Here is a 15,849-nt window from a genome sequence, read left to right as displayed (position 1 = left end):
TTTACACTTGCTGAGGACATAGCCTGCTTTCAGAGTCTCCTTTTCTATTCCAACTATAATTCACTCCATCTTATTCTAAAAGGATAAATGATTTATTTATACACTTTATATACCACAGTGTCATTGAGGGGATTTGTTGCTAGGACAGCAACAGTAATATAATGGTGTCATATGCAAAGAGATGTTACATCCACTCTTAAGGTGAAGGTAGACAAAGCCATCTGGTTTATCTGATTTTATTTATCACTTGCGCATGCTCACATACATCAATGAAGGACCTGGGTAACATCTCACAAAGTATAAGACACACTGCAGTTCACAAACCCTTATTTGTGTTCTCTCTTTAACAGAAGGGTGTTTTGAGGATGACTCTCACATTGTATTCACTCACAATTTTCACACAGCAAAACTATTAAGACAGAATATTGTTCATTTTACAGATGTCCCATGCTACTGTTTGTTAATGGTTTAGTGAAACTCATGGTGTATCTGTGGCAGCTTTTCAGCAATTAACACCACCATTAGGAAATATTCGGGGAAAAGCCATCTCACAGCCAAGAGTTGAAACATGGACCACTGCAATATGGGCCATCACTAAATGCCAGCAGCTAGCTGCACTGAGGGAGAGCATTGTGTCAGGGTGATGGAAGACTCAAGGCCACGATGGTGCCAGCTGAAGTAGCACGTTTCTGTGGGAAGATTTAGAAGGATGAGTAATGGTGAAGTGGAAGCGTGAAGACAGTCATTCAAAAAGGGGGCTGAAGGGTGCCCTCATTGCTCTTTACAGCTTTCTGAGGACAGGAGGTGCAGAGGGATGGAGATGGTGATCTTCATGTGCAGAGATAGACTGAATGGGGATGGTTCAAAGCTGTGTCAGAGAGGATGAAAGTGGATATTGGGAAGAATTTTTTTTACCAGAGGGTGGTCGAACATGGAAGATTTCCAAGACAGTTGATCCATGCCCCAAGCCTGCCAGTGTCTAAGAGGCATTTAGACAATGCTCATCAAGCTTTTAATTTGATCAGCATTAATTTGGTCATGCAGTTGGACTGTTGTAAGCCCCTTTCAACTGAAACATTTTACTCTATTCCAATCTCATCTAGTCAAGTGCATCCTAATATTTTCTATTCAGTCAGAACACAGTAAGCCAGATTCAAGGGTTAGGCAGTAAAGACTGAGGACACTGAATAGTTATGCTTTATCTGGCCATTCCAGGACGATGTCCACAGTAGACAGTAGACTGCAAGCCATGTAGATATGCAGATTTAAAATCTTTTTTTATGTACATGTGTTTATACCTAAGTATGTACACACAGGAATCTATTGTCAGTGTTTTTGCAATAACTGAATTTGTCTCTTGAATTACTGAGTATACGTACAAAAATGAATCTGACAAGGGAAGCTCTACTTTCTACATACAGATTCTTAGTAATTCTTCACATTGTATTGTCCATGTCCAGATTCTCTCCATGAACTAATAGCAAATTTATATTTTGCCAGTTCAATCCATTTCTGTGCTTGCTTTGTGTCCAGATTAACGGTAGATGTGCTAACTCTATCTGAAGTATGCAGGCACTATTAGAAAATTGCACATATTTATGGGGAGGAAGGATAAAAAACAGGATACTTTTGCTTTTTACATTGCAACAGATTAAGCTTACTCTTATGTATGTGAATTACTATTAGGTAGACTTGGTACTTAGAATTTTTATTTTAACTTAATATTCTTTAGATCATTTTATTCTTGAAAATTCACTATAGTCATGAAGTGTTGACTATTTAGAGGGCTTAAGGGATTTTTGTAGCATAGAATTTTGTGGTGAGATTTGCTGAGGTACAGTTAAATGACTGGATACACTTGTTAATGATTTGCTTAAAGCAGGTAACTTATTATTTTCTGCAACACACAGGAAAATTAATCAGAGAGTTGTCCTGGAGAGCAGAGCGAAATGAGAAGAAAAGAGGAAAGAGTTCAGGCATAAGATAAAACCTAACCATCATGCTACTGATAAGCAAGACTAAGCACTCCTGTTCAGTCATCCCCAGGTGATTAGTAATTTCTTAATAAGCCTTCTTGGCAGGTTTTATACAAACCTGCTCATAAACAATGTTTTATAAAGCTAATTAGATAAAATTAACTTACAATTTACCCACAGTTATCTTAGAAATACCATATAATAAGGTTTTTTTTCCACAGATAAACACCCTTGCCTTTGTCATACACAATAAAAGAGTTCAAAAAGAGGTTAGCCTGTATCAAGGCAAGGTTTGTTTGTTTTTTTTTTAGCCTTGCCTGGAATCTTTCTTCTCTTTGTGATCAATTAATCGTAGCAAATCTTCTAATTTCTGTATTCTATCCCCTGGTGAATGAGTTATGTATTCTACATAACATTTCAAAACAAGCTCACTACACTTCTGCCCATGCTAGTGACTATATAACTCTTGTTCCTACATAAGAGGCTAATTAAATAACTGAATAATCAGACAGGTGCCATTCTTTTCAGTTACCCTGTCTAAAATTAAAATTTTTAACTAGAGCCTAAGCTGACTCATCACATTCCTGAAGAAAGAATGTTGTGTCAATATACTCAGTTTAACTCTTCAAAGACACTAGCATGGTTATGCTTAGCTTAAGTTGTTCTCTAATTGCTGTAGTTACAACAATTAGTTAATGAGAAGTTCAGAGCATATTAAAGACTAGCAGTTTAGAGTGAAACTACGACAATCGAACAAAAACTTCAAATACTCCCTGAACAAAAGAAAACAATGAGAAAGCATAAAGGCATAGTCTGTGTTTCAACTGTACTTCAGATCAGCTCTTTAAAGTATCAAAATCACTCCATTTTATGCATCAAAATAAGTTTTTATAACAATTCACAGCCTAGGAAGGCATGTGTGTACAGTACCCTGATTTTCATAAAACCACAGAATGATTAAGGTTGAAAAAGACCTTAAAGATCATCTAGTTCCAACTCCTCTGCCATGTGCAGGGACACCTCCCATTAAACCAGGCTCCTCAAAGCTCTATCCAGCCTGACCTTGAACTCTTTCAGTGATGGGGCATCCACAACATCTCTATGGATGCCTTCTCAACCTTTTCTAGTCTCACCATCCTCACAGTGAAGAATTTCTTCCTGATATACAATCTAAACCCATTGTCTTTATTGAAACCTGCTATAAGGTCTTCCTGAAGCCTTCTCCCTAAAATTATTACATTCTGTTTCTTAAGAGAACAAAGTAATTATTGCTTTCACCAGACATGAACTGACAACACCATCTCCTTCAAAATTCAAAAACTGGGGCTGTCTTAAGAATCAGGGAGGTAAAGGACACCTGATATCTTTATTGGCAGAGACATCTATACTCTAAGCACAGAAAATTCAGATCCCAGTGAGCACAAAGGTGAATCCTCTGGAGAAAGGGCTCAAGTCTTTGCTTTGCTGTACACATACAGATGCTCTTCAATTGGCCAGTGGTTATCTCTTTAACAGGTTAGGTGTGTTCCCAGGTAGGAACAAAACATTAAATAATGTGATTTCACAGAAGTACAGATATATCTGCTCCCAACAGATTTTAAACAGTGATTTTAACAAGCTCAAAATCAGTAGAAGTCCATTTTCAAAGCTGACAATAAAAAATTAGGAAATAAGCTGGGCCACATCTCTTAACTAATGAAGCCAGAGGACTGATTGAGCTGAGCAGGAAAAAAAAAATCATTGCCATGGAAGATATGAGAGAAGTGGTCTAGTAAGGTTTTAACTCGTCTCTGTTTTGAGAGGAGGTAAGAGGAAACTGAGAAATGGTCATGAGTGCAGTAATGCATGATAACACAATGCAAGACAAAATATGAAAAATTATGTGTAGCTGCAATAATGTAGGTTGCATGATCAAGTTTACCTCCAATAGGATATATAACAGCTGGGTCTGCGTGAATTTTCTGGACCTGAACAATATTCATATGGCTGTATTCCTTGTTTTTAATGTATTCATGTAGAAAGACTCCATCATTTTATCTGAGAACTTTGCAATCAGTAAGATTATTTCCCCATCTGTGAGAGAGGGACAAACTATAGTACCCTTTTAATAAACAGAGAAATAAGGCAAAGGACAACTAAAGATAGTGTTTATGACACTCGAGTCCACGTGTCTACAACACAGTCGCCTGCACACAAACCAAACATTCAATTCCCTTTGTCTATAATGATCAGAAACAGGCACATCTAAACAGATTCCTCAAACTCATTTTTAACAGGAGGTTAAAAGAATGGAATCATCTCCATTTCTTTTCACCGGTTGTCTAACTAAAGTGCTCAAATAACTGCAACACCTAGAATTAGGTGAGATGAATCTACACAAAATACTCCCCAAAATCTAAGAGAGCTGAAGGTGGAGCATCTGGATAGAGACCCACCTCCTACACTTTCCACTGGAGCATACTCTCAAAACTGAAAATATATCATCTAGCACAACTTCTACAGCTTATGAATACCAGGAAAAATATCCTTTATATCTTAAAAAAATTAAAATATTTTTAATGTCCTAGTTCAAAAATTAATGTTTTCACCAACTTAAAATACATTTCAGAGGGCATGAACTTCAAGAAAAGAGTCAGCCAGCTTCACAAAAATGGCAACATATGAAATCATAAAATGATGCATGATACCAATTGAGGATTAACAGAATCAGATTTAAAAATCAAACTAAAAATAAGCTAGATGAAGAACATCCTTCAGAAAGCAACAAAGAAAATATTAAGTTACTATATCTAAATGGGGGACTGTATGGCCTTGCCTGCACTTCTGGTTTGTGAATGGGCACCCAAAATCCTCATGACAAAAGGACAGGACTATAGTTTTCTTTAGAAGGTGCACAAAGCACACAGGTTCTTCTCCTGGCTCCTCTGGCCTGACAACCAGAAGTACCAGGTATGCAGAAGACACGGGACACTTCCCCACCTTGCTGGGACTCTGTTCAGATGCATCTGCTGGGGCCGGGACTGTGACGCACATACACAGTCACAGGAACAGCTTGAAGTTAAGCGGCCTTCTCAAAGCCATGCTCTCTTTTCATGAAAAAGAGAAATCACAACAGATTTGTTAAATTTATCTCCAAAGACACATAAAAGTTGTTGCACTTCAAAGTTTTGGAGTCTTCTCTAAAACAATGCAGTAAAGATACACTTATTAGGATATTTTCATCTGGTTAAGGAGGAAAAGCAGCTGTGAACTGTACTTGCTACTGTTTAAATGCCCTGACAACACCTTAAGTTGATTAATCTTCTAGATAACAATGGTTTAACTAGACACGTGAGAAAATATCTAAGGTGACAGTCCACTTTTGATAAGTGAGTTTTGTTAATAAATTGGCATTTAAAACATGTAAGTATTTAAATACCCCTATCTGATTTACAAGAATGGAAAAAGTAACTTCCTGTGAAAATGCAGTGCTTCAGCTTCGGAAATGAAGCAGTAGAAAAGACTGTCCTAATAAAAAATAACTATTTGTTCAGGAATCTGGAAAGCTGAGTCAGTAGCAGTTGTATGTAAGGAAACAAAGATCACTTAGGTGACAGAAATGTCACTACAGGTTGTATCCTATTTATGTTCAAGTAGCTTACACATACAATCAAAAAACTATTTGAAAACTTTCAGAATCTCCATGTGAGTGGAAAAATAGGACTACCAGGATTTTCTTGTTAAAGTGATGTAAGATCTACAGTCAGTGTCTAGCAGATGTAGTGTGTTACTGCTAAATCTATCAACAACATAGCAGCCAAACCAAAAAGAACAGCAGCATTGGTTGTTTGAAGTGAAAGTCCTGGTTGGTCTAATAAAGATTACTTCTTGCTAAAACTTGGGCTTGCCTGGGCTTTTGAGTAAGTTAAACTCTGAACAACACTGGAACTTCTTTCCTACACTTGCTTCTTTTTTTTTTTTTTTTTTTTTTAACATATAATAAATCTTAGGGATAGGAAAAAATCATAATATTTTCCAGTTGAAGACTGATATTACTTGTCTCATTTGATCTACATAGTGTTCTTGAGGGAAAAAAAAAAGAAACAAAACTACAGGACTGTTGTCTATGTTGAACAGTTGAAAAATATCTGCAAACAAACCATTCCTGGGAAGTGTGGCAGAAGTAATTACTTTAGGAATCTAAAGTGTTCAGAATCATTGGATACTAAAAAATACTAAACACTAAAAAACATGAAAACAATCTTTTCTGTGACCAGTTTGATCTTACATAAGTGAAGTCATACTTTTTATTATTTATGAGAGAAAAACAAATACTCAGAGGTGAAATAGAATACTGGGCTCCTTGCTAATTTTCAAGACTGAAGGGAATTATAATGACTAAAGTAATATTGTAGCAGATTGTGGTATTACATTGTTTTGAAGGGAAGGAAGAAAAAGAGAAAAAAAATAAAATTAGAATGAAAATATTAATTTGAGAGTTATTCCTGAAAGGGATCTGAATATAAAACCCAGTCAAGAAAGAAGAAATATAGGAGAGAACTAAATGACTGGGTATTTGTGTTACATCCATTAGCAAGTTTTATGAGTCCAAAAGGAAGAACTCAATCACATACTACTACAGACATAAGGAATCTTGAATACACAGTTTTTTCCCAGCTATTCCTCTAATCCTCTCCCCAGTACTGGATTGTTCTCCAGTTGTTTACCAATATTACAATTGACAATTAAAAATTTATTTCCTAAGAATAACAACAGCTTTATAGCCTGCACAGGCTAAATTACTAGCATTAATAGCACTCCCTGTTTTTCAGGTGTATACCTAAATAAAATTACCATGATGGACTTGGTTTGAAAAAAATTACTTAGCTGTCTCAAACAGCTGTAATTAAGACACTGCCTTATCTGTTAATTTAGCCAGAATAAGAAGCTGGCCAATCACTTCTGGACTCATTTCCTACAGCCAGCAGAACTCATGTACACCTCCTGCTATCTGTCATTCATCTGACAGTGAACAGCATTTCTGCTTCCATCTACACGAGAAGCAGAGTTAAAAGCTGCCATTACAGCTGGAATTAAGGAGCACTAATGGCTTGTCAGCCATGTTCAGGGCACGAGAATGTAGATCTTACTGAAGGAGACTAAAAGGAGTTGGTTTGCCCATCTCAGAGAAGTGAAAAGTGAGAGGGAGTTTATTCTACAAATAAATCATGTGCTGTAAGCTACATAGGGGAAAAACTTATTTAAACAATAAAACAATTCTGCCATAAGAACAAAGGCATAAATTTGAGGCTGGCAAGTGGAAAGCTTCTAAACATGTCAGGGTTATAGCACTGCAACAAACCACCTCTATTTGGGCAGCAAAAGCGAGGAATCCAACTGGTTTAAAGACATGGAGAGAAATTTATGAAAGGTATTATATGGGTTGGTGATGTCAGCCAGATTGGTGACTCAGGAGATCTCTTTGAGTCTTATTGTGCTGAACATTTGCATCGTGACTATTATTTTATAAAGTGGCCAGTGAAAAATTTCAAGTGTATTATTCTAATTAAAAATTAAAGAAATAGAAATGACAGAAAGTTAACCCCATTGTGATAAGCAATTAACAGAATTATGCTGTGATTAAGCTGATGCATAATTAACAACTGCTGTAAATGATGTTATCCATCTAATTTGGAATTCTTAGCCATATTTAGCAAGTTCTGTGGTAATATGCACTTGAATGAAGTGCTCTTTACTAATGTGTTCAAATTCACAAAGCTGTTATTAGAATTGCAAATAAGGTATACACTAGCATCATTTCCTCTGCCCATCATTTCCTCTTCTTTAGAACTATCCCTGACAGAAAATCAAACTGTAACAAGTCCAAAAGATGTTTACACAAATTGAGCAAAAGTAGTGTTATTAAACATGAAAAATTTGCAAAAAAGTCATCATGATGAACCGAGTGGGACTGAATTCAAAACACAAGCTGCTGCTGAGTAAAACGGAGCAAGAATCATGGAGCTCACTAAGGTACAGAGAAAAAAACTCAAGGTACAATTCACTTAACAAGTAGAAAGGTGAAGAGTATTTTTTCCAGTGATGTATATTTAAGGCCCAGAACTGAAGAATCTCTGATCATTCAAAGTCTAATGAAATCAGTAAAAAAAATCATCAGCTTTCAAGTATAAGGTTTTCATGGTCAATACATGCTGGAGTTGTAAAGTCTTTTATTAGCTGACTAAAGCATACTAATCAAAAAAAAAGAAAGAAGTAACTAGTTGCTCACAGGTCTTCCAACTTTGCCCCAAAGAATATTGGAAAATCTGAACTGAAGAAAATAATAAGATATGATAAGAGAACAATTGCCTGGTGAGGAGTACACACAGAATTAGGTGGACAAAATAAGGATACCATTCAGCAAAAATTTTTGGAGTGTGCATATCTTCCACCAGCTGCCACCAGCTTCTCCAATTTCATAGGTACTTATATGGCTTTCAGAAGCACATGATCTTCACAACTGATTAATCTCTAAACAGCTGTCACTTTCTGAGTGAGAGGCATGTTCAAATAGATCAGGCAATGATACAGTCTCTAGCAAGCAAGGAGGGTAGTGAAGCATGCAGCAAAACTTTACTTACACTCAAAAGAAAGCAACAAAGCACAGACACTTCAGTTCTTCAGAAACTGATGAGGAAAGGTTGATTTCCTAGGCTGTGTTTCCATCCTCATTTCTAGGTAATACCTGCAGCCAATAAGAGTAAAATAAATGTTAAGCTACCTGCAATGCAAACCAACTATGATCCTAAATAAAATTCTTATTTGGATTATAAAAGTTGAAAATACAGTGCTCTCATTCAAGGTATAAAGGCATTTCTGAAGATTAAAGAAAATGTTTAAGTCATCAGAGAACACTGATGCCAGATTTTCTTCCACTTTAGAGTAAAAAAGCATAGAATTTATATAAAGTCTTGAAATACTCTCTGGAAGGATTACATGTAGGGAATAGAAGACAAAATGGTTTTTAAGACTGCGGTTCTGTTGACATAGAAGCATATGAATAAAAGATCCCCTGCTCTTTGGATGACTAATGTTTAGGTAAACTGGGTAAACTACATAGTAAAACAGGATTTGTAGTAGAAAAGCCTGAAAGAAAAACAATTTTAATTTAACTCTGTGCACAGCATTTCAAAAAGAATGAAAGCATTAAATAAACAAAGGGACATTTTGTAGCAACCTTGAGAACTACTTTACAACTCTTGCAGCCTTGCTGACTTTTCTTGGGTGGGGTGTACTACCCTGTTAAATGCTAAGCTTTAGCTAGGCAGGTACTACCAATTTATTGCTTTATATACATTTATTTCAGTGTTGCCTATTACTTCTATGCATTCTTATGTATGTGTAGTCTATGCATTTATGAGAAAGTCTTAAACATAAACAAAATATTCACTGGTCACTCAAAGTTCTGAAAGACAATCAGCTTTCTGCACCCCAAATACAACTTCATATTCTTAAGATCCAAATAAAAGCATGTAATTTTTAGCTTTTTGTATTAAAAAAAAAAAAACAAAAAAGAAAAAAAAAAAACACCTGCTTCAGCAGCATTGTTTGCTTTGCCTTTTACACTACTTAAAATCTAATGGGTAATACATCCTATTTTCCCTTGGAAGAAAGTGACAACACAGAAAATCACTTCTAAACACCAGGGATGAAACTAACTCCCCTTATTTAGAAACAACAGGACTTTAGTCAAGAACAGAGATTCTTACAGTCTAAATTGTAAGTCTGCTGAGGTACTACATTCTTTATTGATTTTGTAAACTGCAGTGCATGCAAAATAGAAAGCAGTAAAATTATTAGCACATCAGTACTTTTTGTCCTCAGGAGTGATACTGTTACACCAGCATGCCAGATTGATTCTGGCATTATCATAAATTAGACTATTTTATTCAACAATTATATATATATATATATATATATATAATTAATTAATTCTTATTTGCTTATTTTCATGTATAGCCCCCGGATCAGGAATTTACCATTTGACTAATAGTGGAGGGAAAAAAAAACACTACTTGAAATGACACAGACTCTACCACTGGAATCACTATAAAGGCACATCAGGGGTACTAAAGTGAGGATGAAGCCCAGAAATTGATCTGTTCTTGAGGTCTCTCTCTGCCTCTCTCCCTACCCTCACTCATCTATGCAAGCTAAATTAGTCTCTCCATTATCCATGATGAGAAGTTGGAATGTCTACAGGAAGCACAAACTTGTCTATATACCTCTTTTAGTTCTACATTTTCAGACCTCCCTTACACACCTAATTCTATAGTCATTAGTAGGGCAATAAAATGGCATAAAATGAGTAAAGAGCAATAAAGCAATCATATTCCAGCATGTTTATTTAGTGTGGTCCTTAATGACAGAGACCTTCGCACCCACTGAAACCTGGAGCTGCTACTAATTCTCCTCAGCCTCAGATCCATGGTTACTATTACTCTCAGACTTATGCCCAGTGTTTTAAAGGCTGATTTACACAAACTGTGCAAAAAAGAAAAAAAAAAACCTCACAGAAAGAAAAATCAGTATTAAGGGGAAAAAGAAAGCTTTTCAAATTCAGCCTAAATCTAGTTGCATATGAATCAGATACAATGAAAAATTTGCATGGGTTGTGCTAAAACATGTGAATATGTGCCTTAGCCTTTGAGTATACTGTCCAAATTAGCTGTTGAGTATACTATTCCAAATTAGAAACATCAAATGGTATATTGGGTGACTGCTGTTATTAGACTGCAGACATATGCTTAGTGGTAAGAAAGGTATTTAAAATCTAACTACATATTTGTGAATCTGATGGAAAATCAGATTTCTCTCTCCCCCCAAAATACTTAATAACCAGTCAAAATAAAGTTGTACTAGCTATAGCATACCATGATTAGTGATTAGTTCTACAACTTTCTCTATGTCAATCTAAACTCTGTTGCATTGCCTATTCTTCTCTTCATCTTCAGACTTTTCTAGAGATATTCACTCTTTTGGTAAGCCTTTTATCAGATAGATTGGTTTTCCTGCAGATTTCAGCAGGGGCTTGTTTCTCTACATTGAGCTTTGGGTATCTGTCATCTTTCAAATTGGAATGAGATACACAAATGTGGAAGCCTGACCATAAAGTACTACTCATCACTACACATATGTGATATGACCCAGATAACATGTGATATGCTGCATTAATATTGTAAGCAAAACATACAACAGGTTGTGTTTGCACAAGCAAATGCATCAAATATATAGAAAATGTACATAGATTGCCAAAATTCTACAAATAACATGATCTACTTAGAAAAGTTGGTCAAAAACTACTCAGGTAAAAGTTCTCCTTTTCAATTGAATTTTTAGGTGTCCAAACACTATCCCATTGTGCAAAAAAAGCAGCTTGCTGAAATAAAAGCACAATAAAAAAGAGCTATGTGTTGAATTATTTTAGTGAGCTAGGATCCAAAGTAAAGCACTATGATAAATCACATAATTTTGCTTAAAAGCAGGAGGAAACAAAACATGGACACATAGAGGAGAAAAAAAAAAAAACAAAGAAAAAATAATGGGAGTAAACCAAAACACAAAACAAAGCAGCGCCTTCCAGGATGATTGAATCTTGCTTAAACTATATTTTACTCTCTGCTACATAATTTTACATTCTTGACAAAGTCAGGCAGCTGGAAGAAGGTTGGAAAAACATATGTAGCTTTTTATCAACTTTATGCCTCCCTAAATTTAGAAGACATTTATGAATAAAGAAGCTAAAACTAAATCACAAAACAGTGTCAGTAATGTGGTCTGAATTATCCAGCCATAAAAAATATGAAAACCTTTTTAATATATTTTAATAGAATTTTCTTAACATAAATAATAGCAACAAGACGACTGGCAACAAAAAAGTTATTTGTAGCTGAATTTACACAAATGACCTTTTTAAAAACCCCTACACTGCCTATATATACTGTGGCTTGTTTACCTACATGTTTAAACTATTCTAAAAACTCATAGTTAAAATGCAGCCAACATGTACTTTACCTAATCTTAATAGCAATACCTGGCACTGAGGTCTTGGATAAGTAAATATAGTCTCACTAATAGTTACAATTTTAGTTTCCAGAATGAAAATCAATACCAATTTATCTGGATACTGTAAATTAACAAAATATATAGAAAAATTAATGTCTACAAATTTACATTACAGTTTTATTTTCAATATATGTATGGAGACAAAGAGACGGAGAAAGAGAGACTGCTTTTGTGTATATAGGGAGTTAGGAGGTTATGCAAATGCACATATCTAAATATGCACATATTTAGATAGGGTCCTGTTTCAATGCAATCCCATTATCTTTAAGGAAATGTGCTGATAAGTTGGAAGTTGCAACATATGCATTTTATAGCAGGTTTAAATGTGGAATTTCTAAAAGAAAACTTCCAGAATTTTGTAAACATTCTTTAGTCATTACAGAAAAATCATCAAAAAGACCTGACAAGAAAGGTGACTATTAGGCTAAGTCAAAAATTTGATTAATATATATGCTTTCTGAAAAAGCATCTACAAAATAATGACAGTGAAAAATGAAAAACAAGGGATCAAGCTGGTTGTCAAAATGAAGAAAATGCTATTTAATTATGGAAAAGTGTTAAAGTTAAAAAGGTTCTTTAAAACTTTAGCAAATGAGTAATTTTCTATCTCTAACAATAGTTAGATGCAACACCAAAACAAGGTTCTCATTTACATCCATTTCTTCCAATTCATTGCCACTTCTCCACCCAATAGCATTTTAGGTCTAGAGCTGCATAACAGTGCCTTCCACCTGCCCAACCAGCCAACAAGATCAACCTTTTTTCTCTTTGGGAACTTATGACGAGTGAGGAGCAGAATGATTAAAAAGCTTTTTTACAATCTCTGTATGATATTAATCATGTCTCACCTTACAAGTCACTCAAGTCCCTGAAATTTTTCATTCTGCTACTCTTTTATATCAATCCTCTTGTTCCTTACTCTTTACAGTCTTATTAAGCTTTTATTTTCCTGAGTTAATGAACACATACTCTTACCTCTCACTCTGACAAGTTCACTGCTGAAACCATTGTTCATCATAAATATGTAAAAGAAAATGGTATTAATTCTATTACAAATGTTAGTAGGTCAGAAAATCAAGCCACTGTTCCTGATTTTCCAACATATCTACATTAAGCTAAACAAGTATTATCACACAATAAACTTGCAATATTTAACTGAATGTAGTCATAATGTATACAATTCAGTAACCAAATCCACACACAAAATGTGTAAATTATTACAAAGCAGCACTACATCTCAAACAATAGTAACATTGCAATACTAAGGGACAACGGACACAATGCTTTTAGTCTTATTAAGCATGTATCATTCAGGACAATTTTTTCAAACAAAATGATGAAGAAAGCTATCAAGTACTCATAGTAAAAAGTAGGATTAGAAAAGACAAATTTGAACCTAGAATTAAACATAAGTTTAGAAACAGGAAGTCACATGAGTCCTAAGACAATCTTCAACATGGAATGCAAGTCTGATAAAAGTTAATAAAATTTTCATCAGACCAAGAAAATAACATTTTCGGGATTTTTATGCCATAAAAAAGGAAACTCTGCAATTGTTTTATGCCACAAAAAATATTTACTAATTTCTTTGTAGGCTCCCAATAATTTTAGTGAAAACAGTCTTTATGTGATTGGAAGACATAGTATAGAAAACACTGAGCAAAGCAGTATTTAGTCTTCAGAAAATTAACTGAGATAAGATTATGAGATTAAACAAAGGAGAAAGAAAAGAGAAAGAAAGGAGAAGAAACACTGAGATATACCACTCTGCCAATGCTCCTTTCACAGAGAGCATTCTGTCTTCACCAATTCTAAACAATAAAGGTGATACACAAAGTCTATGGAAGGTAGTACACACAGGAGAGCTTACAACTCATCTTCTCAACAAAATAGCAGTGGACAAACTGAAATAAGTATCAACAAAACATAAATCAGAAGAAGATCCTCCACAAAAAAGAGCTGTAGAGACTCTTCAAACATGTTCAGGCACCTTAAGATGCAAATACACAGTTAGAGAACCCACGGTTCTTGATAATGGCAGCTTCACCCTGCTGGGAACCAGCAAGCTGAAAAATATCCTCAACTGAAAGAATAAAAAAGGGAAGGAAGAACAGGATTGCCAGTATTCAGAAGAGGCTGAACAAGAGCAGGTATCTAGTGCAGCAACTTCTCCAAACCAAAATTTCCTCCTACACACATACACACACACACACACATACACACTGCAACAATGTTCATTGTACCACCATTCTCAAAAGGAAAGAGAACTAACAACAACAGCTATTCGTGATAGTTTTGACTACTCTTCCTTTCAGCTGGCAGACAAGATGATCAGTTCACACACACCACATAAAGTAGGTAGAATGTATTTTAATAAATACATAATTGCAAATTTTTATGCATGAAAATCTGACTGCAGTCCTAAGTATTCTCTAGACTAGTATGATGATAAGAGTTTGCATTTGCTAGAAAAAAAATGAATTATAAATTCTAATTTAAATACTTCTAAATTAACTGAAAAAAAGGCTTAAATAATTCTAAATATTACCAGCTATTAATTAAAACCATTCTTGCCCCAAAACTGGTTTCCATATATCTAAATTGCATGTGATTTTACTATCAGCCGTATTCTGATATACACTAAAGCAACACAGCCAGTAACAATTGAGAAAACACATTATACATAGCACTTACTTTGCCATGAAATTCTAGATGAGTTAATGATAGATAATGGCTTACAACTCACGTGTGATTTATATTAGCAAATCTCTGATACAGCAATGCAAGCACACTGCGTCAAGGCTGCACTAAGTATAATAAAGGGGCTTGCAGAAAAATCAGCAGAAATTACAGAACACCTAATGGAAAAGAGAGAAACATGCACAGAAGTTCCACAAACATGTTGTTTGACTGTTTTAACACATCTGTTCTATCAGGATTTCCAGTGCAGTTTGTGGAGAAAAGAGCTAAAGTGTCCTACCCAAAAAACTGAAATAGTTACAAAATCCTATCCAGTATCACAGAGATGGCTGTCATCTTGACTGACACAAAGGTGAGGGGTATCTTTGCAACTCTCTTTCAACTTTTCAAGTGATTTACTAAGTCCACATGCAATACCTAAGATGTGGATGCACATTAGATGTACTCTGCGGCAGTGGGTTTGCAGTAATGACAACCCTTGCAATATTTAATAAATTCCTTTCCATAAGTCTGTAAGTATATATTGAACAGCAAAAATCCTAAGAATATCTGTCTATCTGGACAAATCCATGACTTCATTGGTAATTTCCTTTCAGTACAAAAGCTAACTTTAAGCCTAATCCTAGCCCTGCCCTTTGTTTTCCATTAAACAATCATTAATCCAGGAAAAATCTTCCATCTTAACTCATAGTAGCTTTGTTTCCTTACATGCTTTTTTGTGGAAATTTGCCAAAGGCTTCTTGGAACATTAACTATACTGTGACCATGTCTAAAACCACAACCAGCAAGCACTGAAAGGTCCTGAACCTGACACACCCCAGGCTTTGCTACATACTGCATTGGGAGGATGTCTGGAAAGCACTGGCAGCCTTGCTTCCCTCTCATTAACCCTGCTGGCAGGAGAAGAGCTGCGGTATTTGCTTGCTCTCCCAAGGCAAGGCAATCAGAGACCAGGACACAAGGAGCACACACCATGAGGACAATCACTGAGGCACACCCATGTCAATAACGCGCATCTATTCTTGCACCTAGTGATTCTTATGCAGTGTGCACTTTTGGTGCAAAAATT

General features: G+C 35.4%; 1 protein-coding gene across 4 annotated transcripts in view; it reads right to left on the bottom strand.

The window, feature by feature from the left end:
• HNF4G (hepatocyte nuclear factor 4 gamma) overlaps positions 1-15,849 on the bottom strand; it is a 60,696-nt gene that overhangs the window by 26,693 nt on the left and 18,154 nt on the right. Inside the window, exon 2 of one of the 4 annotated variants that reach the window (XM_079300917.1) lies at positions 8,599-8,700. The exons of the other annotated variants lie outside the window; for them this stretch is intronic. The gene's annotated coding sequence lies outside the window, so the exon portion shown is untranslated. The remainder of the gene's footprint in view (positions 1-8,598; positions 8,701-15,849) is intronic. 4 annotated transcript variants of the gene reach the window in all.

The sequence above is a fragment of the Erithacus rubecula genome (assembly GCF_903797595.1).
Source record: "Erithacus rubecula genome assembly, chromosome: 3".
Lineage (NCBI taxonomy): Eukaryota > Metazoa > Chordata > Aves > Passeriformes > Muscicapidae > Erithacus > Erithacus rubecula.
The sequence above is the reverse complement of the archived record's forward strand: the minus strand, read 5'-3'. Positions and strand labels throughout refer to the sequence as shown.